Below are 24,152 nucleotides of genomic sequence, written 5' to 3'. Positions count from 1 at the left end.
CATAAAATGAGCTTGCCAATAATTATGGAGACCTGATGTAAATCAGATCCATATCACACCCCTACTGAGAGCATTTCTAAGCATTCTGGCAGCAGTTGCACATACCACCACCTATATGGTACTAAAATAGTGCTTGCAGTGACTCCTGCTGATGACAAGAATAACTGCAATGTGAGAACTCTGCAGTCTAGAGCAATGTGCAGACTTATCTGCACAAAACAACTTGGACTCCAAGTGGCTGATTTGTACTTTGGCTTGGTGAGACTGATTCTAAATGACTGTGGGACTTCAAGAAGGAAACTAGAGGATTGTGCCAAAAGGAGGTGCAATGAAAACAAATGCAAAAATGCTACAAAACCTACCTGACAGCTGTATAGATTGGGTGCTTAAGTTGGGCTTTTTTTGGTGCTTCTGATTGAATCGGCTTTAGCTAAAAGCACCAAAAAGCCTGCTGAAGCATCTAATCTATACAGATGGTGCAAATGGGTCAAAGTAACATGCTGCTTCTTCTGGTAAAGCATGGGTTTGTGGGGGGGTAACATCCACAAGCAGCTATAGCCAGTAAGCTGAATCTTCCACCCCTTGCCTGAAATCCCCAGGCAAGATTCACTCTCAGTTATACCCATTCATTCCGGCTCGTTTGACTGGAGCTGCAGGAGAGTAAATAAGAGCAGAATGTGGCCAGCTATGTGAGGATGCATGATCTGCTGCAACTCAAATGCAGTTGTCTTTTTTCAAAGAAAAAATACCAGATAAATACTGTATATTTTAAAGTGTAACTCAGGCTCTATTCAGTATTTTTGTGCGAATATTAAACCATCTATCGTTACATGGAAGCTTTCCTTATTGACCTTAAGATAAAATACCAGCTGTGCTGATGAAATGCCAGCCAGCAGGAAATCCCAGCTCCTCATGATACACAGGCAGCATCCTTACCTGGTAAGCTGGAAGAAAATCTCCTGCTAGCAGCTATCCAAGGTATTAAGAGATACCCTCAGCTTTATGTCTCTAGCAGCCATTCTTACAGGCAACATACACTGGGCCAGATCCTGATCACATTTATGCCAGATTGAGCCAAGGCTATCTCCCCTGACTTCACACACACAGAACCCATATTACATGCAAAACATAAAGCTAAGAAATCAATAGCAGAATATCCTCTTATGATGATAATAGTTCTAATACAGTTCATTTAATGCTTTTATCTCACAGGGGCCAAAGTGGGATGAAAGTAGTGCTGAGAATTTGAGCTGCCCCTCTTTGCTTTACAAGGGAAAGGACTGTCATCTTGTTTTTATACAAAGGAAACTTAAGTAAAGATAAGTTAAATCAACACATTAATGACTTAGTTGACTGAGGACAAGCAACTGGAAATAATTTAGGACTACAATCCCCTAATCCAGTGGATGCAAAACTAGTTGATGGCTAAATCCATTCAGCACCTACACTTTGAAATAAAAATGTCTGGCAGCACCTAAACGTAGCTTTCTGCAAATGGGCAAACGTATCCCAACCTGAGTTACTAGTCTCTAATTGCCACCTTAAGTCATGCTGTGAGTACACATAACACCTACCAACAGCACTGAGGCCAGCTCAAGGCATAGTGTGTACAGCTTCTTTCATTCGAAAAGATGGTAAGTGGTGATGGTGCCTGTTTCTGGCTACAGCACTTGTCCAGAAATTGGAAAACAAGCCAATAAATCCTGCTCACCCTAGGATTCAAACCCACATCTCCTACCACACAGGAGACTGTCCTAACCACTGGCAGATAGAATGGTTTGGGGAGTTATGGCTCCTTCCTTCACCATTGAAGTTGGGCCACTGTGCATCCAAGAGTAGAAGAATCATGGGGGCATAAGGGAAGTGTAATGAAGGGCCTGGCTCAGGGGCTGAAGCCCAGCTGCAGGGGGTTAGAGAGAAGCCTGCCTGTCCAGGAGCCCTGGGTTAGGTGACAGGATGATTGACTGGCCCTAGAAGGAAGTTAAAAGCTCCCAGGGAAGGTAGCAAAGTGGAGAAGGAAGCTGGTATGCTAAGGATAAGCAGCATGGTGGAAGTTGTCTCTCTCCCAAGGCCTGAAGAAAGATGGTAGGTTTTGCTTTTATTGTTTGTCTGCTGCTTATGTTACTGCTTGTCATGTGTGTTGTAAGGACAAGTAGAGTCCTTGTAAAAAAAAAAAAATGGACTCAAACAGAGAAATAACTGAACTTTGTGAGCAAACTGGGTCCTGGGTCAGGCTAAAGAAGGCACAGCTTTCTATAGGGAGAAACCAAAAGGGAGACTTCCTTGATAGCTATTGGTTACAGCACTCCATCGGGATGGGTAACACCTAGTTTAAAATTCCCTGCTCCAAGGCTGTATATGTATCTTACCTTAGACAGGCAGTGGCAGAAATAATCCTGGGAACAGGAACCAGAGTGGCTGAGCTCTTCAGGGCAGGGGCTATGCTTTTCAATAAGCAGTGTCTAATGTATTGTGGATGCAATTAGAAATAAATAATAATAATCCCTCTCTTGACACCAGTGACTAATTCCATCATGATTAAGTTTTGCTTATGGAGTTGAGCTAAATAACAATCTTTTTGCACAACTGATTAGATCTAATGTCTAATGGTCACAAAGTTTAACTGTAATGAACTAAAGCTAAGCAAATGTCATAATAGGCAATCATTTATTCAGTGTATTTTGCCTCTTTTAGCATTTGTGAATTATCATGGACATTTTTTCAGATCTATTCATTATTGTAAATTATTCTTCAAAGGAATGATTTGAGTACTTCTTCATCTTCAGGTCAATGGTGAGTAAGAACGTTAGAACTATTGTATAAAATTTTAACTGGAACAGTCTTCCTTTCCTTCTTTCTTTCAAAAAAATATACTTACTCTTTAAAAAAAAATCTATAATTTTCACCTCAAAATCAAAACCTTCCTGTGTGCAGTTGACAATTTTAAAGTTTCATTTTCCAATGAAAATGATTTTTTGTCACCTTCACTGAATTCCCTTTAATACCTCCCCTCATTTTTTTTGACAAGCTCCAGTCAAGTGCTTTTTGTTGTCACTATTTGGTATTCACAAGTTGGGATCTGTTGGTTGGATTTGATGGGCCCCACATACAATTGTTTCTCTCTCTCCTTGGATACAGGAGATTTTAGGCAGGAATGCTCACCTTTACAAATTTATATTTCTACATACATGACCTTTCAAGTTAATTTAAAATTTGCTCCTGCCAGGGTTTTTCCTGCCAGTAGTTTCTGTCTTTAAAAACTAAAGCATACAACAAAGAAACCCTTTTGTTTGGGCAAATACTGACAGAAGTTTTGTTAAGATATCTGTCCAACCTTGCTTGGAAACTCCCTTGGCTAGCATCTTTTAATGTGTGTCTGAAAGCACAATGAACAAGAGGGTCCCAATCTTGCCTCAGCCCTGTGTATATTAGAGTTAAGTGATGAGAATAATACAGGGAAGAGCAGAACCATTTATTTAATGGAAATATTCGTTTTCTTCCTGTCAGTTTCTCATTTGAGCAAATCTGCAGAGCATCTCATTGGAACGAAGTCAGTAAATCAAAAAAGAAGGAAAATTATTTAGTGTTTTGATAGGGAAGAAACTTTTTGTTATACCTCACAAGAATCATTCTAGTTTCCATAGTCCAACAGTTCGTTGACTAAAGTAAACTTATAAAGAAGTGGCTTCATTATCAGCAGTCATTGATCCACACTACAGGCAAAAATACAGCATCTAAGCTTAATAATCTCCAGTGCCATTGTTCGCAGTAAAACTGAAAGCAGAAACCACTGCTGAGTCAATATTTACGACTAAATGGAATTTAGTTCCACCAGAGGTACAAATGTGCACATTCTGTAAAAAGCCTGTGGGGACTTTGCTCTACATCTCTCCGGCCATCTCAACGTTGTAAACAAACAGTGCGATACACACGACTCCTATTGCCTTATATGGAATAAAAGTACCAAGCATCTAGCAGAGTCATGTGGTCCCATACACAGTTGTGAATGGTGGTAAGAGGAAATAGCTTTGTTTTAGAAAACAACATAGCTCATGTTCCTCCTGCTTTGCTTGCAAAGCAGAAATACTTCACAGCTGATGTAATGAAATGTGTTTGAATAATCTCTTTGCAGGGCCCTAGCACATTTTAACCCATTCCCAGACTGTGCCCACTGTGATTCAGGTTTTGAAACACAACCTTTGAAGTGCCTTCAAACACTACATTATATTCATGAAAATTGAAATAAGTAGTTTGCTTTTGGATTTCTAAAAAAGATAAATTAGATTTATACAATGACTTGCTCTTGAAGAGCCTGATTCAGCTCTGACTTACATTACTGGAAATCAGAAATACAGTCCAGCTCCTCATCAACCTTTAAGGCATTTCTGTTAAGGCATTTCAGTGCATAAAACTCAGGCATCTTGCCCCACAGAAGCAAACCTAATTGACAGGCTTAGGAGCATAAGTTACCTAGGTGACTCCCAATAATGAGCAAGATTACTCAAGCCCTCATCAGGCAGTTAGCTAATAGGGTCACTAAGTCCAGGGGTGTGACAAAATTCCCAGTCCTCCTGGAAACTATATCATCAGAGTTGGCAGGCTGCTATTATGTTAGGATCTGGACTAGTCAGAGGGAGACATCTACCTGAATCAGTCTGCGACCTAACAGCAGCACTGGGTTCAGGATAAGCACTCTGCAACAGGGATCCAAGGGATCCAAGAAAAAGCCTGCTGCTTTTCCCTCAAAGTAACAGGGATCCAAGGGATCCCTGTTACTTTGAGGGAAAAGCAGCAACAGGGAGGGTCCCAGGTGGAAAAAAAACTGCACTTAATGAGCTGGCTGTAGGCAAATAGATAGTCATATGAGTGCCTATTACTGTGCTACTCACTCTACAATAGGACAATAGAGCAGAGCTCTAAGTGCACTCCTAAAGCAGCCAGAGCAGCAGTTGCAAGCTTCCCTGGGAGCTAGCCATCAGGTCCTGATTGGAACCCCCTGCAGGTGGCTGGGGAGCCACCTGACCAGGAGGGGCAGGGCTTGGGATGCATATAAGCTCAGTCAGAAAGCCTGTCCCTGCAGGTGGAAGAGCTTAGCAAGATGTATCAAGATGGTTGGTGCTGGATGATTGGTTGTGATCCTGCTATGCCTAAAAACAACAAATAAGGAGCTGAGGGCTGGCAGGGGCTAGGACCCAGGATGTTTAGGGGGGTTGGTATACAGCCAGTGAGCTAAGAGTTTTAGTTATAGTCAAAGTGCTTATGTTTTTTTGTTTGCTTCACATTGATGGTTTGAGTTGGGGCTATCAGGTTGGTGGAAGTGCCAGCAGTGCCCAAGGGGCATGTGGTGGCATTGATCCCTGCCAGGGGCTGAGCTCAAAGTATGGATAGGTGGTGATGATGAAGGGAGTTGTAGCCTAAGGAGAGGCTGAAGCCTTGCCCAAACAAGACAGAGACAGGGCCAAGGGGCCCAGTGCCCAAGCTGAGCACAGACAGGGCCAAGGGGCCAAGTGCCTGAGCAGGGCAGAGATGGGCCAGGGGGCCAAATCCCAAGAAGGCAAAAAGCCCAAAGGGTTGACACTGCAGCCTAAAATGGCACAATAAGGACCAGTGTCCCACAGCCCTGGTCCAAAAGGGTGAGCTAGAGAAGACCTGAAGATGAGAAGGCTAAGGCCAAAGCCCAAGAGTGGTGAAACCAGGGCCAGGGACCCAAAGCCAAAGAGGGACAAAGCCAAGAGGACAACACCTGTGCACGAAAGAGCAAGACAGAAGCTGAACCCCAGAAGCCAGGTCCAATACTGTGGACCCAGGCTAAAGGGACCAGCAAGAGAAAAGGAGCAGAGGCTGAGAAGCCTGAGGCCCCAAGAAGGATGAAGAGGCCTGAGGTGGCCTGATATTGGCTAAGGGACAGATTGCCCCATGTAAGGACTGATAGGTAACATCTGTGAGGCATGGGCATGGCTACAAGGGAGGTCAAAAGTTATAAATAGTCTTTACGGGGTCGTGGGTAAAAAGCCCACCAAGTGAAACTCAGAAGGGGAAGCTATTGGGAAAGTGGCAACTGATTTCTGGGGGCAAATGATAACAGAAGGACAGGAGTGGAGGTCAAAGGTTTATTATTAGTGCACTGAGGGGGAACACCAAGCAGAGCACAGCAGACAGTGCCCACTGGCCCTCAAATGCCCATAAGGCAACAGGTACCCTGGGGTATGGACAGGCCAGGAGAGTCCACTGAGTGTCAGGACAGGAGTAGGACTGACAGGGTCCAAGAGAGATCCACTGGCAGAGGGATGGACTAGGGCTTGCTCTAGGACCCTTGGGCAGCCTTCCTCTTCATAAACCAATTACTACATCAAGACATGGCAAGCAGGAGAAGAGGGAGAGTACCTGAGGAGCTTAAGCAAGGCAGGAGTCATAGACACCAGGGAGCATCATGGCCACCACTGGGGCTCAGTCCTGCTACACACACCTTGCTCACGTGCTGTGCTAAACCCAATAGACTTAAGGCATGATGACAAAAGTTTAAAATGCTACATTTTTTCTTTAAATCTCTAATATTCCAAGCAGTGCCTTTCCATGGAGTTCTACGGGGAGAAGCCTGGACAGTGGAACAAGTCAGGCATCACACTACGTCTCTAAGAACATACAGTTGAGACCCATTTCATCATTGCAACTGACCTAGGCTAATCCAGGTACTTACATGGGACACAGATCACCTTGGTTAACTTTGCAATGAGAATGCATCTTGTGCATGAGTAACAGTAATAGACTTGATCACTATATTCCACTATTTCTCACAGTTCAATTTGCCTGTATCAGTGTATGTTGGCAGTGTACAGCAGCCAGCGCTGCACTTTGCTGTGCCAACAGTCTCTTTGTAGTGAAATGGCTTGTCCAGATGAGAAGTTATTGCCTAGGCAGCATGTGTAAAGAAGTTCAGAGAATGGATTATTTAAATAGTAATATTAATGAAGTCAGCATGTGTACACAGTAAACATCCCATTCTGCTCAGTCAGAATGAAAACAAAGCATTTCCTCTTGAGCATCCGTTACTTGCCACCATCAGAAGCAGGATACTGAGTTAAATTAGTCCTGTAACTCAAACAGGGCAAGTGGGCAATGCTGTCAAACTTCACCAAACCCACTGCTGGCCCAGTGCTGTCATCAGGGGCAAGCTGGCCATTGCTGCTATCCCGTGTGCTGCTGCCACCCGGGGGCAGAACTGCCTAGCTATGCCTCTGAGCTAGATAGCTTTTTGGTTTGACTCAAAAGGACAATGTTTATGTTCATAAAAATGTATTATGAATGATATTTAAAAAGGAAATGATCATTCTTGGTCAGTTTTAGGAACATAAGAGAACGGGACCAAAATTGAGCTCCTGGGCCACTGCCTAGGTCAAAGGCAACTCTTTGTTCAAAAGGAACCACAAAAACATCTCCTCCAGTTTTTCTGGGCTTGTCTGCACCTCAATAGCAGACTGATCTTGCTGTGCTATTCTCCAGCACACCCCACCTATTTCATATACACATTCAGGAACTGTGGCTACTCTTAAGACCTGGGTCTCCATAGTCAAGAGCCAGAACCAGGGACAATCCTAGAGTGTCCTCACTGGTGTACTTCTGGGTTTGGAATATGCTTGAGGTGTAGGTGGCAGGGAGTGCTCAGGGACATGTTGCAGGTATGGTGTATATATGATCTTGCATACATTACAGACACAGAGCAACTGATGGAAAAGAACCTGAAATGTCAACCAAGAAGAGAGCAGGAGATAAAAGGAGGCTGCTACCAAGGAATCCATTAAGTAAGTTTACTTTGTGTTGATTTAGACTAGATTTTCTTCAGTCATGTAATTTTGGGTGGGCAAGTGGGACATCAGCTCCAGGTACCAATTTAGTGGAGCACTAGAATGGAAGCAGTATCGGGGAGACCATACTGTGACAATAGTGGCACCATGCCAGAAATCAACATGGGCAGAATGCACAATGGCAGCAGCAGGCAGGGAATTTTGGGAGCTCCCCTGAATGGAAACCATGCTAGTTATGCTTTTGTTGTTTATTTATTTGCATTACTGCAAAATAAAGCAGATTGCAAAATGAAAAGTTGTTCAAAATGAAAGGCAGAACATTCCATACATAAAATGTCACAGGGTTGTTTTTTTTACTTTATTAAAACACTATAAAATATTAAACACAATTTCATTGAAATCAACTATTCCATTTTGATGAAATGGAACTTTACAATAGAAAAATGTTCTATCAGAAAAAAATTTTGACAGCAGTACTCAAGAAACATACCCAGAATTCAGTGGTATTGCCAAATGAAGTGTTACAGGTGGAAAGTTCAGCTTCTAAGTCACTGCACAGCTAGGCATAGGTTTTATTTTTACTTACATTTATGTCCAGGGTTTGACCTTACACTCTGTATAGACTATTCGGTACTCCTTCTGGGAGGAGATCTACACTGTAACCTTCAGTGCACTGTAGAAATAATTAAGATACCTCTAACTTAGCTTTCTAGCAGGGAAAATGTGCTTGTAACGTGTTTCCCCCAACTAGACTGCTTCCAGTGTTGATATATACACTGCACTGTTTGTGAAATGTAGACAGATCCTTCATCTATCTTATATATGAGCAGGGGAGTCCTATAATCTCCAGCCTAAGCATAAAAATGAGTGAAGTATCTCTTAGAGGCAGAAGGAAATAGGTTCACAGACAAAGTGAGCCTGCAGGGAACAGTGCAAGAATACTAGCCGATTCCTTGCTATAGCAATCAAGGTTAATGTTTTTGTAGTAAAGAAAAACAGATTTAGCACTATCAACAGACAGATGGGATTAGGTCCACAAAAGCATATTGAAGCCCAACAGCCATATTTAGGGGAGTACACCCAAAATTAGATTCCCAAAACCTCTACTCAGCTGCAACCTAACCCTGAAGATGCCCAGAATCCTTAGACACCTATGTTTCAACTAGTAAATGTCCTAACTACCAAAGATTTTGTATAGCTACCTCCACTTACATGCTGTATTACTTAAAAAACTAGGCCCCTTGCCCCTGAAGGATGTTCTAGATCAGGGGTCAGCAACTGCTGGCACACAAGGCCATTTTGCTCAGCACGCCATAACCATCCAAGGCTCTGGACAGCTGCTGCTGACCATGGATCCTGGGCTGCTCAAAGCAGGTGGCCAGGAGGCTGAAAGCCTTGCTACAAGCAGCTCAGGCTCTGTGACAGGCAGCAGTTGCTCAGAGCCCAGGCCAGCTGCAGTAAGCAGCTGGGAGGAGTGGCGCTAGGGTGCTCAGCCAGTGGCCACCTGGACCGAGCTCTGCCCCAACAGCTTACCATGGTCCCTGGGCACCCACACACAGCCAACCTCTGATTTGAGGCTGTGCAGCGCAGGTACCTTGGTGAATCTTATCTCTGCAATGTTGCAAACTTGTACAAAATCCTTCTGTTTCTTGCTTTTTCAGGTCCAACATCCAGATGTGGGGGAGAGGCTGCAGGGCTATTCTGGAATAGTGCAGCAGGGTCACTGCTACTCACCACTGGAGCTGCCCGGACATGCCGGCTGTGCCACCAGCACACCAGGGACTGGATCTTCTTACTCCAGCAGCTGGTGGCAGCAGTTGAGAGCTGGGTGGCATGGGAGCAGGTGCAGTAGCAGGTATGGGAGGTGCAGGATTTGGCCTGGTGAGATGAGGACATTGCTCAGGAGGCCGCCCAGAAGGAGGCATGGGATAGGGAGCAGCAGGCACACTGGTCCTAGCTGCAAGGCTTGGAGCAGCGCTGTGTGGAGCTGCTCCAGCAGCAACTGGCCAGCCAGGGCCCCTGGGTCCCACCTACTACCCCACGGCAGGCCCCTGCCTGAGCCTTGGAGGAGGGCCTCTGCTGTCTCCTGCCCACAAGAGCCCCTGGCATTCATCGCGGCCCCTGGAACCACAGGGGAACTGTCAACAGCCAATGTGCTGGCTGCCTACCACCAGGCTCTGCACACTGGGCACCTCCACCCCTCAGCCCCCCACTCCATGACTCAGACAAAGACTGTAACCGCTGTATATAGTTTTCAGTTTGGGAGGAGGGTTTTTTATTGTTGACAGGTAGGGAGAGCATTGGGGACTCTGTTGGTTGAGGGGGGAGGTGAAAGGGATGGGGGTGAGGGCCTGTGAGGGGAATAAAGGTTTTCATTAGAAACATGTGCGTGTCCTGGAGTGATGCTGGGAGGTGGGCAGGGGGTAGGAGGGGTGTGGGTGGTGTGGCAGGTGGATGTTACAGAGACGTCTGAGTGTTCCTGTGTCCTAGCGCTCCAGGTGGGGCTAGAACTGGCACAGCAGGTCTTCAAAGCTGACCCAAGTCATCTGTAATGTCCATTGATCATTGTCCCATTCCTGCAGCACCATGCACTGCCACCAATGCTGGCTGGTGCATTTGTTCCCAGAGCCAGCAGGGCTGGTGAGACAGGAGGGTGATGGTGATCCCAGTGGTGATGTTCTGGAATCTATGGATCTCAGGGCTGGCAGGAGCAGCTGTGTGGCAGAAGAGGCCCTGGAAGACCATGTAGTAGTCATCCAGCAGGCAGACTACAGACCTCCCACCCAAAGTCCTGAGCTTGACCTGAGCTTGAGTCCTGAGTTTGCCTGGGAACTGGCTGAGGCGGCATGCTCCAGGACCATGGTTGTCATGGGTGACTTCAATTACCCGGACATCTCGTGGGAGGATCATTCAGCAAAATCTGAGCGGTCGCAAAGCTTCCTCTCGTGCGTGGATGACCTCTACCTGACTCAAGAAAACTATGGGCCAATGGGACAGCAGGCTCGGGCAGAGGGGAGGGAGAGGGATTGAACTCTCCTTGAACTCTTAGGGAGGGAGGGGTTGACAAGCTCAGGAGCTTGTCAGTGAGGCCCTAAGGGACCATGACCATAGGGAGAGGGGAGTTCAAGAAGAGTGGTTGCTCCTCAAGGGAGCGATCCTCAATGCACAAACTAAGTCTATTCCATCTCGGAGGAAAGGCAGCAAGAGGGCACAGCAGCCCCCCTGGCTCTCCAGGGACCTAGCAGACCTCCTGAGGCTAAAAAGAAAGGCCTACAAAGGATGGAGGATGGGAGTCACCTCCAAGGAGGATTATTCTGCACTGGTCCGGTCCTGTAGGGAGCAGACCAGGAAAGCCAAGGCTGCAACTGAACTCCAGCTAGCTTTGAGCATCAAGGACAATAAGAAGTCCTTTTTCAGATATGTGGGGAGCCGGAGGAAAAGCAGGGGCAACATTGGACCCCTGCTGACCCAGATGGGGCAACTGACAACTGACGCCCACGAAAAAGCCAACCTATTAAATAGGTACTTTGCGTCAGTCTTTCATCAGTCCCATGGGACGCCCATGCCCGCTACAGGGCCGGGAAGTCCGGGTGAGGGTGATCCCCTGCCCTCCATTAATGCTGACTTTCTGAAGGAACATCTTGAGAAGCTGGATACCTTCAAGTCAGCCGGCCCTAACAATCTTCCCCCCAGGGTACTCAAGGAGCGGGCGAGCATCATAGCCCAGCCTCTAGCACGGATCTTTGAAAACTCTTGGCGCTCTGGTGTAGTGCCCGAAGACTGGAAGAAGACCAATGTGGTGCCTATCTTCAAGAAAGGGAGGAAAGTGGATCCGGCTAACTATAGGCCCATCAGCCTGACTTCTATCCCGGGGAAGATCTTAGAAAAGTTTATTAAAGAGGCCATCCTTAATGGACTGGCCGACGCCAACATCTTAAGGGATAGCCAGCACGGGTTTGTTGCGGGTAGGTCTTGCTTGACCAATCTCATTTCCTTCTACGACCAGGTGACCTATCACCTGGACAAGGGAGAAGAGATTGATGTCATATATCTTGACTTCAAAAAAGCCTTCGATCTGGTGTCCCATGATCGCCTCTTGGAGAAACTGGCCAATTGTCGCCTTGGGTCCTCCACGATCCACTGGCTGGAAAATTGGCTCCGGGGTCGGACCCAGAGGGTAGTAATCGATGGACAAGATGAACATGAGCCTGCAGTGCGATGCTGCGGCTAGTAAAGCGACCAAAACGCTGGCTTGCATCCATAGATGCTTCTCAAGCAAATCCCAGGACGTCATTCTCCCCTTGTACTCGGCCTTAGTGAGGCCGCAGCTGGAGTACTGCGTCCAGTTTTGGGCTCCACAATTCAAAAAGGATGTGGAGAAGCTTGAGAGAGTCCAGAGAAGAGCCACGTGCATGATCAGAGGTCAAGGAAGCAGACCCTACGATGACAGGCTGAGAGCCCTGGGGCTCTTTAGCCTGGAAAAGCACAGGCTCAGGGGTGATCTGATGGCCACCCATAAGTTTATCAGGGGGGACCACCAGTATCTGGGGGAACGTTTGTTCACTAGAGCGCCCCAAGGGATGACGAGGTCGAACGGTCATAAACTACTACAAGACCGTTTCAGGCTGGACATAAGGAAGAATTTCTTTATTGTCCGAGCCCCCAAGGTCTGGAACAGCCTGCCACCGGAGGTGGTTCAAGCGCCTACATTGAACACCTTCAAGAGCAAACTGGATGCTTATCTTGCTAGGATCCTGTGACCCCAGCTGACTTCCTGCCCTTTGGGCAGGGGGCTGGACTCGATGATCTTCCGAGGTCCCTTCTAGCCCTGATGTCTATGAAAAGCAAGAGGCCAGAGCTGGTGGGGGAGTCAGGTGGTGCTAGGTGGCCAAGTGGCAGACACCCAGATGGCAATGTGTAAGTAGGACAGCTGCAGAAGCCCTGAGGACTGGGGATCCCTGGCCCTAGCACCCACAAACAGCTAGGGCAGGCAGGCACATGCTGCTTGTGTCTCTGCCATGCACATGGCACATGGCAGGGCTGCACTGACCTGGTACTAAAGTTAGTCCCAAATCCCACTAGATGTAGACACCTGACAAAAATGCTTAATGTGCATTAGCTTAATGCACATTGAATTTAAGCCCACTTAAATTAACATGTAGACATGCCCAATGTTTTCTACAGACCTGCCCTCAGCTGTTTATAAGTGTGAATCCCATTCTTAATCCCCTATATTTCTCCCCATACAGAGTAGAAAGTAACTGAAGAGCTAAAATTTTGTTAGATCATGGGGCACTTAAGTTAGATACTTCAATAGTGACTACTGCAGCACCTAAATTTTGTAGACCCTAGCCCATATATAGGGTGACATTGTAGGCATGTGCTTTCTGCTTAAACTTGCTAGTTCAGAATGTTTTCATGCTATAGGCTACAAACACTGAGTTGCACCTCTGTAAATAATAGTTTTTAACACCCATGCAGTGATGTGAACTCAGAGTGAAAGTTATCTATTTGCTGATTAAGTTTGTCTTGCCTAGGGCCCACAAACATTTCCATTTTATTTCAGTGTGTTGAAGCAACTGTCAGGTACACTGCTATTCCTATTTGCAATACATAATATTCCCATAGCCAGTACTGCAATTAGTTTCATGAGGCAGTGATATTTGGGAACAATTATATACATCTTCAAACTTACACAGAAGACTGATCTTTTAATGAAAAGAAAGTTTTGTTCATAAAAAAAAAAAAAAAATATCTTCACCAGCTAGTGAAAAAATAGAGGAATATTTTCCCCAGAATATTATGTGGAATTATTTCTTTCTAGCAGAGAATTACACATTCTATTTTTTTTTAATAATTTCTACTTTTAATTTGACCTTGGTTGCCATGAGGAAGAAAGAGAAAAAAAACAGAAGCATATGACTAGCCCAGTAACTTTCAGCAAGCATCCCTGGACCAGAAGCTGAAAGCCAATGATTTAACTCAATGCTAGAAAACAATAAGAAATGTTATCTGTGCTCTTTGACTTAAAAACCTCGTGAATGCTGTGTATTTGCTTTTTCAAGTGTTTCTCATGTCAAGGGAAGTCTCATTTAGAAGGCAGGGTAGTTTTACACCTTATAGAACAATCAATGTAGATATAAGTCTCATTTGCCATGGCTGTCTACTGAGAGAAGATATAAAAAGCCAGGTAGTGTACTTTAAGGAGCACATTGTTACATTTTGCTGAATGCAGTATCTTACTGGATAACATCTGAATTACATTCTGCTGCCATAATATTAGTACTCCTGAAAGCCTGCAGGAAACCTTGTTAGAGGCTTATAAAGTGTGTGTTATTGTGAACCAATTCAGAAACAACATGTTCTTTGGCAAGAACACCACACCCAGAAAAAAAGTACTTGAGATTTCATAGATGATAACCAGGTGTATGTATATACTGAGTAAATAAGAGCCATGCCCATTGTTGATTTCCACAGTCAGTACAACAGGCTGTGGTCTGGAAACCAAGATAAATGGCTTGGAGTGTTCTCTCATAGGAAGAACTCCACTTATACAGGATGTTACTTGGTGCTAAAACTGATTGAGAACTGGCTGTCTCACTCCTTTTCAGTTGTTTCCCTTTATTTTATTTTCAAGACATAACTGAAGAGAAGCCACAATACCACATTGCAGCTACTGTACTTTGGCCTATAAAATTCATCACACAGGCCAAAGAAAATATCACTTCCCATTCTACGGGAATAAGAATGGGGCACTGGCTTTCATTGATTCTGGGTGCGGTGCGAGCCCACATGCAATGTTATTGAGCAGTGGTTAACCAGAGGCCTTCTCTTTGTTCTGCTGCAAGTCTGTATCTCCCACAGACCAGAAGGAAATAAGATATAGAAGAAAGCCAGCATATTAAATTGGACAAAGGTACACTATACAGCCATGTAACTCCATAGACTTCAGAAGCATGTAAGCATGTGCTTTAAGTAGAGCTGTTGAACAAGATGAGTATATTTCTCAGTACAATTCAAAATATTTTTTCATGTTCAAAAAGTTCCACAAAATGTTTTTTCACTCATAAACAACTCTTTTTTTTTTTTCAAATAGAACTTTTCAACAATTTTTCTGTTTATAGGAAAATCTTATTTCCATGTTCTTTATGCTCTTTTTCTCACTTGATTCACTAGAAAAACGAGAAGGGAAAATATATACAAAATAGAAGGTCACTTTTTCCTCACACTTAGTTCTATTTTTTTGTCCACAGAAAAAAAAGAGGAAATAAAACTCTAAATGGAAAAGGTTACTCCCTACTCATACACATTTCAGTTGCTAAAAGCTCTTTTTCTCTTCAAAATGAAATAAGCGCAGGTAGAGTTAAGAAGTGAGAGCAACTTTAGTTTCTTACTAAATTTAATTGGTTTTGTTTTCACCATTTGTCATGGGGTACCCAAAAAAATGAAATACCCTGTTCTAAGGGTAGTCTGCTCCACTTTCTTCTGCCACACCTTGATGTTAATAGATATATATTGTGTGGGAGGCTGCCCTGATCTTATTATAATGACCAGCCAACTTGTGACCGTGCCCTTATGGGTCTATCACATGGCTCTGTACCTCCCCTACACCATGTCCCATTCCTCGCAGATGGCATCCTTGCACATGTAACTAAAATAATAGATGATAAAAATAATTAATAAAATAATTATCAATAATAATAATAAAAATAAATGATCAATAATGTAATGAAATAAGTATAATAAGCTATTAATATTAATACATTGTTAGTAAAAATAAATAATACAAATAATTAATAACAGTAATTTATTATAATTTTTTTTTTAAATGAGGCAAAATGAAGCATTTTGACTATTTGGAAATCATTTTCAAAATTCTTTTAGTTGACAGATTAGTCAAAACTGACTCAGGATCTTGGAAAGTTTCAGTTACAATTAACTTGTGTTTTCTGGGGTGGGGGGAAAAAGATTTTGGCAAAAAATTCCTGAACAGTTCAACTATTGTTGGCTATGGCTATTGCTTGAACCACAGAAAGTGAGAGATTGATAGAGATGTGTTTGAGGGGAGGTGGGGGACATAAGAAAGCCAGACTGGCTGATTCAGAAAGCAGGGGTTTAAAATTTTTTCGTGTTACCAATGATGGGCAGCTGGGGAAACAGCTACAAGCCAAACTTTCCCACAACACTAAACAACTTTAAATGGCTTGGGGACATTGCCAATCTTTGTCACAATTGTTGTGGGAGCCTTTTTTTTCTTTTTTAGACTAATGCATCTTATCAGAATGCACAGGTGGTTGAAGACAGAGGGATAGATTTAAGTGACAGGATGCAACTTTAACAACATCTTTGGAATGATGTTCCCCTGCCTCCCCTGACTCTCACATATCAGGCAATGAAGTGGGCTCTCACAGTATGACCCATAACTCAGCATAGATGTCAGCATACTCCTTTAAGTAATTTTCGAAGTGTCCATGGTTTTCACTGTTGTGGTTGGGGGTCCATATTTGCTTTGTACTTGTATCTTCATAAATGAATTAGCTTTGAATTCTAGTACTCTATGTATGCTCAGCTCTTATATGGCCAAAACTATCATTTTTTCACATTTTTCTCCATTTTATAGTTATTTGATTTATAGTATGCATCACTACAATAGCTCTTAATGCATTTCTGTGTGGTTATGTACAAAGCAAATATATCCTATACAGCTAAAAGTAAGTTTGATCACAGTATAACCATGATTGCCTGCCTTCCTTAGAGAGATTCTTCTAGTTTACAGCACAATACACTTTCTAAAGCTCAAAGTGTTCTTTCTATTGTTATAGTTAATGTTATATGTATATAAAAAGGTATAGGTTGTTTGGTCTAATAAAAGATATCAGATTTACCCAAAGAACTTTGTCTGCCTATGTCCTTAGACTAACACAGATACAACCCATACCCATATAGGTTGTATAAACACACACACCCTGACTGCCATGAAAAATTGGCCTTTGCATTTAAATTATGTTACTTTGTTATTGACAATAGTACTTTATACTTGGGCATACCTTAATGCCACTATATTAAATAGTGTTAAAGATCATTATAAAGTTATGAAAATGGTGACTATTATGGTATGTTTATATATGCATCTATCTACTTACCTGTCTATACAGCTTTCCAATTATATGTAAAGATAGCTGTTTAAGTAATGAGACTGTGTGAGTATACAGTTAAATTTAAGTCCATTCTTATTTTCCTAATTTAACATGACTGATTAGTCACCAGTAATTATACTGCATTAGTAGGGTTTTTTTGTTTTATTGATTAGGTGACGCTGTAATTTTCCAATCACATAATGATATTGTCAGGAAAAGGCTAGAAGGCTGCAATACTAATTAATATGAAATATTATCCAGTGTTGAGTATCACTAGCTAATACTTCACTGGAGTACACTTGGTTGTTCACAGCTATTGGATAGAGCATGCCAAGAAAACTAACTGCTTTTTTTCCTACATACACAGTAATCCATGCATTTCTGTATAAATTATGTTACATTTTTCTTGGCATCGTGGTTTCCTTCTTATATGAAATGAGCATTGGTATTTATGACAAATGTGTGTAATGTTGGCTGAGCCTTAATATTTTCAAACTCCTTGAATCCAGCTCTTGGAATGGGGTAATGGGAAGCAACATCTAGTAATTAATGAGATATTGATTAGCTTGGCTCAATCCAATCATCATCCTTGTAATAAATCTTGAAGTGTTTTGCAATTAGGAAATTCATAGCAAATAACAAAAGACTGCTATCTTTGTAACCTAATCAAACAAGGTATAATGCAGAAACACATTAAAATGGACATACTCTTTTTTTTTACTTTTCATTAGTACCAGGTTCCCTGTGCTAGTGAGTTCTGTCACATTTATATCTTGCTACAAGATTAGGTATATACTTCGTAAGGAGTTCCCCATGCCCTATTTCTATTTCCTATGAAGGAGAGACTCTCCTCTATCACCACAGGTATCACTTATAATAGCAGCTGCTAAAACCAGTGTCTAATTAGATGTCTGATAGCATTTCCACCATAAAACCCTAATTTAAAACCATAAAAATGGGATACATATGGAGAGTCTGATATGAAAGATTATAGTCTCTGAGTGAGTTTTATTTTTCTTCAGTGATGGCTTTTAAATGCTGCTGGATCTTTTAAAAAAACCCAAAAAACATGCTTTGAACTAAAGTTGACACACACTCCAGGTGGCTGCACCAAAAACTACCCAGTGGTGGCAAGGGGGAGGGGTTGCTTTCCCCATGGTGGTGAGGAGGAGGGGCACTGCATGCCCAGGGGTGGAAGGATGCGCCAGGCTGGGTGACATGTAGTGGGCATGGGCTGTGCTGGGGCTGTGCGGCGTTGGTGGTGGCAGGGGAGGCACTGCAGGATGTGTGGGATGGGGGCTGACCGGCACAAGGGGGCATGCGCGGGGGCTTCCATGCACACCCCACACACCCTCCCACCCTAAACCCCACAACCACATCCTCTTCCACACACAATCACACTGCACAAACATGGCACTTATCTGTGCCTCTGGGAGCCCAGCTCACTGTCACATGCACATGGCACACACACACCCACATACACCCCCAACCCTCCACCTCCACAAACTCCATACCCACACACACACCCTCACAAACCCATATCCACCCACCCACATCCACACATGCCCCCACACCTTCCCCCATACCCCACATACACACACATCCTCACATACACACCTAGAAGTCCCCACAAACCCCACACCCCGACACCTCTCCACACCCCCCCCACAATATACAAGAGTAAGACTTCATTCTGAGCTATTTTGCAATCACTTCTATATATACAGCACAAACATACACAGTCAGAACAGAAATATTAAAAAAAATAAAATTAAAATATATTATTACAGATGTTTGATGCTTAGTATATAATTTGTCTTTTGTCTGGTTCCAAGAAGACAAACCCCCTTCCCAAAGGGATTACTTCCAGGGGCAAGGGGAGGGACTTCCAGTGGCAAATAGCAGAGGTTAGGGGTGGAACATTCAGCCCCAAGATGGTGACCAGGGGCTGGCGTGCTTGTCAAGGGATGGGGCTACAAAAACTCAGCAGCTCACCAAAACGCATTAAGTGGCCCTCCAGCCAAAATATTTACCTGCCCCTGCATTAGCTGGAAGCAAATTCAGTTTTCAGGCCTATCACTCAGTTTGGCTTGGTAGAGAAGGACAGGACTAGAAGAAAACAAGGGTGGAAATCTTTACAATAGGGTCATTCATGAGCAGGATTTTGGCAGCATGAGATTATCTTCATTTCTATGAAATGCAGCTTTCTGTGCGTAAGAGAACAGAGGTGTTCCTAAAATGGGAGAATGTCCTTTCCCCCTTAAGGCATAATCTTAAAAAAAGCAATGTGGGGTTCTGAATGTTTCTGAATATTGTACCAGGCTGTTGGTTAATTGGGTTGTTTTTAAGGTCTTAGACAAAATAAATGTCCATGTACACAAAACTGTGTGGAACTCAGAAAAAAACCCATATAATGGCTTCAAAAGAGCTGTGAATATATACAAAGAGGATAAAGGCTACTTTAACATGAATTCCCTAAATAGCTATTTTATTTAGGGATCGATAAATAATCATAACATTAAAAAGAAGCATTTAAAATTAGCCATAAGGAAAAGAGTTTATTCCAGTGTGGGATTTGTATTTTTTCTCACCCCTTTTGAAAAAAATAGGAAAAACTATATGGCCTTTGTTCAATCTTCACATACAAAAATGTGGTTCTCATTCAACTTAGTGAAGCTGAATGCAGTGCTCATCTCTAAAAGGAAGCCTGATGCTTGCTTGCACTGAAGCCATTTTTTAACAATCTAGCAAAGCTCATGGCCTTATTGTAGAGTAAAAAATATTTGGTAGAGCAATGTAAAGTATGAGTGAGAGTCAAGGCTGTGGTTCCCTTGCTTTACCTGGGGCAGCTTGTGTCTTGTGTTGTGTCAGGGGTGACAATAGATTTACAATGAGATTATGAATGTGTATAGGATGGTTTGGATACAGGGATGATCCTGCTTTAGGCAAGGGGATGGACTAGATGACCTCTGAAGGTCCCTTCCAGCGCCTGCTTCTCTATATGATTCTATGATTCTGCAGTGTCATAGTGTTAATATTCTGCTACACTAAAGAGCAGATTTACATAAGCAAGGAATTTAGATGCAAGTCTGAAACACTATTAATTCATCCTGTTGTGCCTCAGTATTTTAGCCCAGATGTAGCTGCATGAGTGTGTATATATGTACACACATACTCTTTATATTTATATATATACACATATATATTTGCCCTCATTCTCCATATGTGTACATTTATACATGCATGCATACATGGAAATACAGAGACAGATAGATTGACAGATGGATTCATGATACTGGTGTCCCTTGACTGAAAATCATATAATCTTAAAACATCATTTAAGGTAAGGATGCTGTTTCTGCCTTAACTCTGAATATTTTTGCTTGGGTAGATAAAGTCCTACCTCTACATTATTGTAATGTAGTTTTTTGTTGATTTAGTTACATCCTCAAGGGTGCACTCTCCCTTTGAATGGAGCACATAACTCCCATTAATGATAATGGGAGTCATGTGTGTGTATCAAGAGGGGAATGTTCCCCTCCAGAATTTATACAGGAAAACCCCCAGGGGAATAATATTTTCTACAGCTGTACCATTACCCTATCAGAGACTAAAAAGTTAGCATGTACAGTAATTAAGCAAGCACAACAGGCAAATTCAAATTTCAGGAGTCTGGATTTTATTGTTACAGATGTTCTTCACAGCAAAGTCTGCTCAGCAGTTCCTTGGGTCATAAATGTTTAATTTTTAATCTATTTTTTATCGGTACTGTGTAATGCAAGCTGCTCGTACACCAAAAGAATTTTTACAAGTGCATTTTATGTCTTCAAAGTTTAAAGTAATAGCAGTTGCCTTAGATTTTTTTTTAAATGTCCACCCCTGTAAAGAAAGTAATATTATTTTTAACTCTAAATATGGATTGATTTGGTTTTCACTATTTGCCTGAGCTAGTAAAGAGTTAAGATGAAGAGTTAACAGGTATTGAGGCACCAGACTCCCACTGAAACATCTAAACACCTTTAAAGATCTTGCCCTTAGGCCACTTTAAAAAAATGGAACTTGGGCATCTAAGTTATGTGGATGCTTTTAAAAAAATGTTACCCTATATATATATATATATATATATATATATATATATATATATATATATATATATATATATATATATATATTCCCCAAAACAGAAAATTAAGATACTTGGCACCCCACAGCATTGGGTCTTAAGGGCAGGATATGTACTTTTCTCGTTTACATTGGTGTTTGCAGGTGGTAGTCTGTTTGCTGAGATGTGGTAGCACATGATGTAAACATCATGCAATTTACTTTGCCAATATATTGTTGGAGTCACATTGGGTAACAGCACTTATTTACATTGGAAATGTCTATTTAGTAGATTCAGGAACCCAAAACAATAGTCATTTCAATAGATGTTTATCTTTTGTGACTAAAACAGCTGTCTTTGCTTCTCGTATTTGCAAGGCGATGTGATGGAGGTGGTTAGCTAATGGCACAGATGAACGGCATATTGTTGATGAATAACTGTAAATATAGTATCATAATGTTTTTGGGGAAAAAAAACTTATGATGATTTCACTTACATTTTATTTTTCACCATCTGCCATGATCCAGAAATATGGTCTTCTACACGAAATTACAAAGACATGTTTCAATTACCTGCCCCACTGTATAGGACAGGGGTGGGCAAAATGCGGCCCATGGGCCAGATATAGGCTGCCAGGCCATTCTATCCGGCCCTTGGGGCCCCTAAAACATTTAGAAAATTAATATTTATCTGCCCCTGGCTGCCTGTCATGCGGCCCTCGATGGCTTGCCAAAACTCAGTAAGTGGCCCTCCGCCCGAAATAATTGCCCACCCCTGGTATAGGATATAACTCAATGAAGTATATAGTAAAATAGCCAATTGAGCCAGCTGTTCATTGGAGAAAAAGGTGAAGCCTTCAGATTGCAACTTCTGCATGTCAGAGACCATCTCTTTTTTATATCTTTTATAATACAATGGGCCTGAGGCCTCTACTCATTACTTCAATTTACTAATAGCCTTTGGCTAATAGATATTTCATCATTGGGATTGGAACAGATCTTTGGCCACTTTTGACTTCATGGCTTATCTAGCACACCAATATAATTTGGAGCTTTCTGGCAAAAGTGAGAAGAAAACCAATTATCTTCTTCTTTGATATTACAGGTTCCTTCCACTTAGGTTAAAAATATTTTTTATTTGGCTAATAATAATTTAGGGCTTAAAATATGTGCCCAAGCAGTTCTGACTGTAGCTTTTAAAGGGGTGTGGCACAGAAGACATTTACACTGGTAAGGTCCATGCGTACTTTGCAAATATGTAGAACTTCTCAGTCATAGATTGCAGAAAATTTAAACAGCAGATAAAATATACAGTGAAAGAACATTTTGACTTATTTTGAGATCAGGTTTTGTTAATCAAGTGTTTTCTGAAATCCTCAGATTAATTTACAGACAGGCCTAACAAATCCACATTAAGAAAAATATTGTGGTACTTCTATTAGGCAATGTTTAAAATCCTCATTGTTGAAAACATTGAAGGGAGAAGTGACTGTAGGTTTCTCTTGATAGGATTCTTTCCTCACCATCATCATACATCTAGGGGATGAGCCTGAGAGATGCTGAGTCCTCTTAATGCCCAGCAGCTGCCTTGGACACAACACATGAAGATATCAGTGTAAGTCAGGACTGGTCTCATATGAAGTATGATTTGTACAGGGTACATCTTCAGTGCATCTCTGAATGCAGCTGGCAACATAGCCAAATGATTAAAGTGGATCTTGATTTTGAATGAAATGAAGTGTAGTTATGGTACTTTTAGCAGAAAAATAAAATATGTTGACAGGAGTTGACCTGTACTAATATTTTCATATTGTCCAGATAATAAAGTTAAATGGGGAGGAATATTCTCACCAAGAAGCAGAATACAATCATTGTTGTTACAAATCCAAAGGACTCAAAAATCTCCAATGAGATTCTCAAAATCATGAAACTGGATTTAAAATAATAAGATTTAAAAATCTTTTTTGTTATTTTTGTTTTGTCTTATGCTTGAACATATAGGGTGTGATGGCCCTGCCTCTGAGTTATGCCTGGGCCACTGCCAAGAAGTACACCCCACCCATTTACTTCTGCTCCACAATGCCATATCTCAGCACACCACACAACTATAAAGGTCTGTGTTATCAGGACCAGAGGCCAGGGTGCTGATGAAGAGTTGCTGTGCAGATGGTACAGCTGCTTAGAAAAGAGAATTCTGTCTCATGCAAAAACAAAAAATGTTTTCTGTAAAATGGCAAAATGAAATATGCTTCTGCCAAAGCCCAAAATATTTTTGTGCAGTAGGGTCAGAAATGACACATGCAGCACCAGGATTGGGCAGTACAGGTGGTTACTGTGCAGTCATTTAGTACTTGCTAAAGCTTTAGTGCTAAAGCAAGTACTAGATGACTGAACAGTAACAACTACGCAGGCAGGCACACATGTAGATGCACCCTTTGTCCCAGAAAATAATTCACAGGCTTCAAGGAAGGGATGGGGTTCACTGTGCCAGCTACACACATCAGTCTGATGCTGCCAATATGTCGGAAAGAAAAAGCTCTAGTATCGGGTGTGATTGGTTCTCCAGCATTTAAGAATGAACTAGATGTGTATGAAAATCAATAGAAATAGTCCTTCAAAACATGAACAGAAATATACTTTCTTCAGGGATCTGCCATTTCCTGCTAGAACACAGAAAGTCAGAGACATTGGCTACTAGACATTTATTTGCATTAACATTTCTCTAGTTACAAATACAACCTGCATCAGCCACTGCACCAGTTATATCTACATCTACCTTGATTTCCTGGACCACCTTACTCGCATCTTCTGCCTCAGACTTAAGCTCAAGGCCTATACAGTTTCATTCCTGCCTGTGTTGTCTTTCTACACTCCTGATCTTTGGCTATTTATTCTTTCCAGGTCACACAACTGACTCGCCTCTCCATCCAGTTTCCATATAGGCGTGATAGTATCTCTGTGCTCTTGGAGTCCCCAGCTCTGGGTACATACACACATTCAGGGAGGCTAGGGGGCATTTAGATCAAGTTAAAAATGGTTACCCAATCTAAGGTAAGACATGATGGGGGGAAAGGGGGAGGAAGGCTTGCAGGGATTGGAGGGAGCAAGCGGG

The 24,152-nt window shown here is 42.4% G+C and overlaps 1 long non-coding RNA gene across 2 annotated transcripts; it reads left to right on the top strand.

Annotated features, from left to right (window-relative positions):
* The first annotated feature begins 2,010 nt into the window (after nucleotides 1-2,010).
* LOC112550380 lies at nucleotides 2,011-22,815 on the top strand. 2 transcript variants are annotated; one of them, XR_003094191.1, is made up of 6 exons: nucleotides 2,029-2,085; nucleotides 2,726-2,793; nucleotides 6,565-6,689; nucleotides 7,711-7,799; nucleotides 9,464-9,657; nucleotides 22,550-22,815. It is a non-coding gene; the product is annotated as an uncharacterized LOC112550380 (long non-coding RNA). The 2 variants fall into 2 exon arrangements; XR_003094192.1 differs by lacking the exon at nucleotides 2,726-2,793 and having other exon boundaries at nucleotides 2,011-2,085.
* The last annotated feature ends 1,337 nt before the right edge of the window (nucleotides 22,816-24,152 follow it).

Source organism: Alligator sinensis, unplaced genomic scaffold, assembly GCF_000455745.1.
Source record: "Alligator sinensis unplaced genomic scaffold, ASM45574v1 scaffold43_1, whole genome shotgun sequence".
In the NCBI taxonomy this organism is placed as follows: Eukaryota; Metazoa; Chordata; order Crocodylia; family Alligatoridae; genus Alligator; species Alligator sinensis.
The sequence above is the reverse complement of the archived record's forward strand: the minus strand, read 5'-3'. Positions and strand labels throughout refer to the sequence as shown.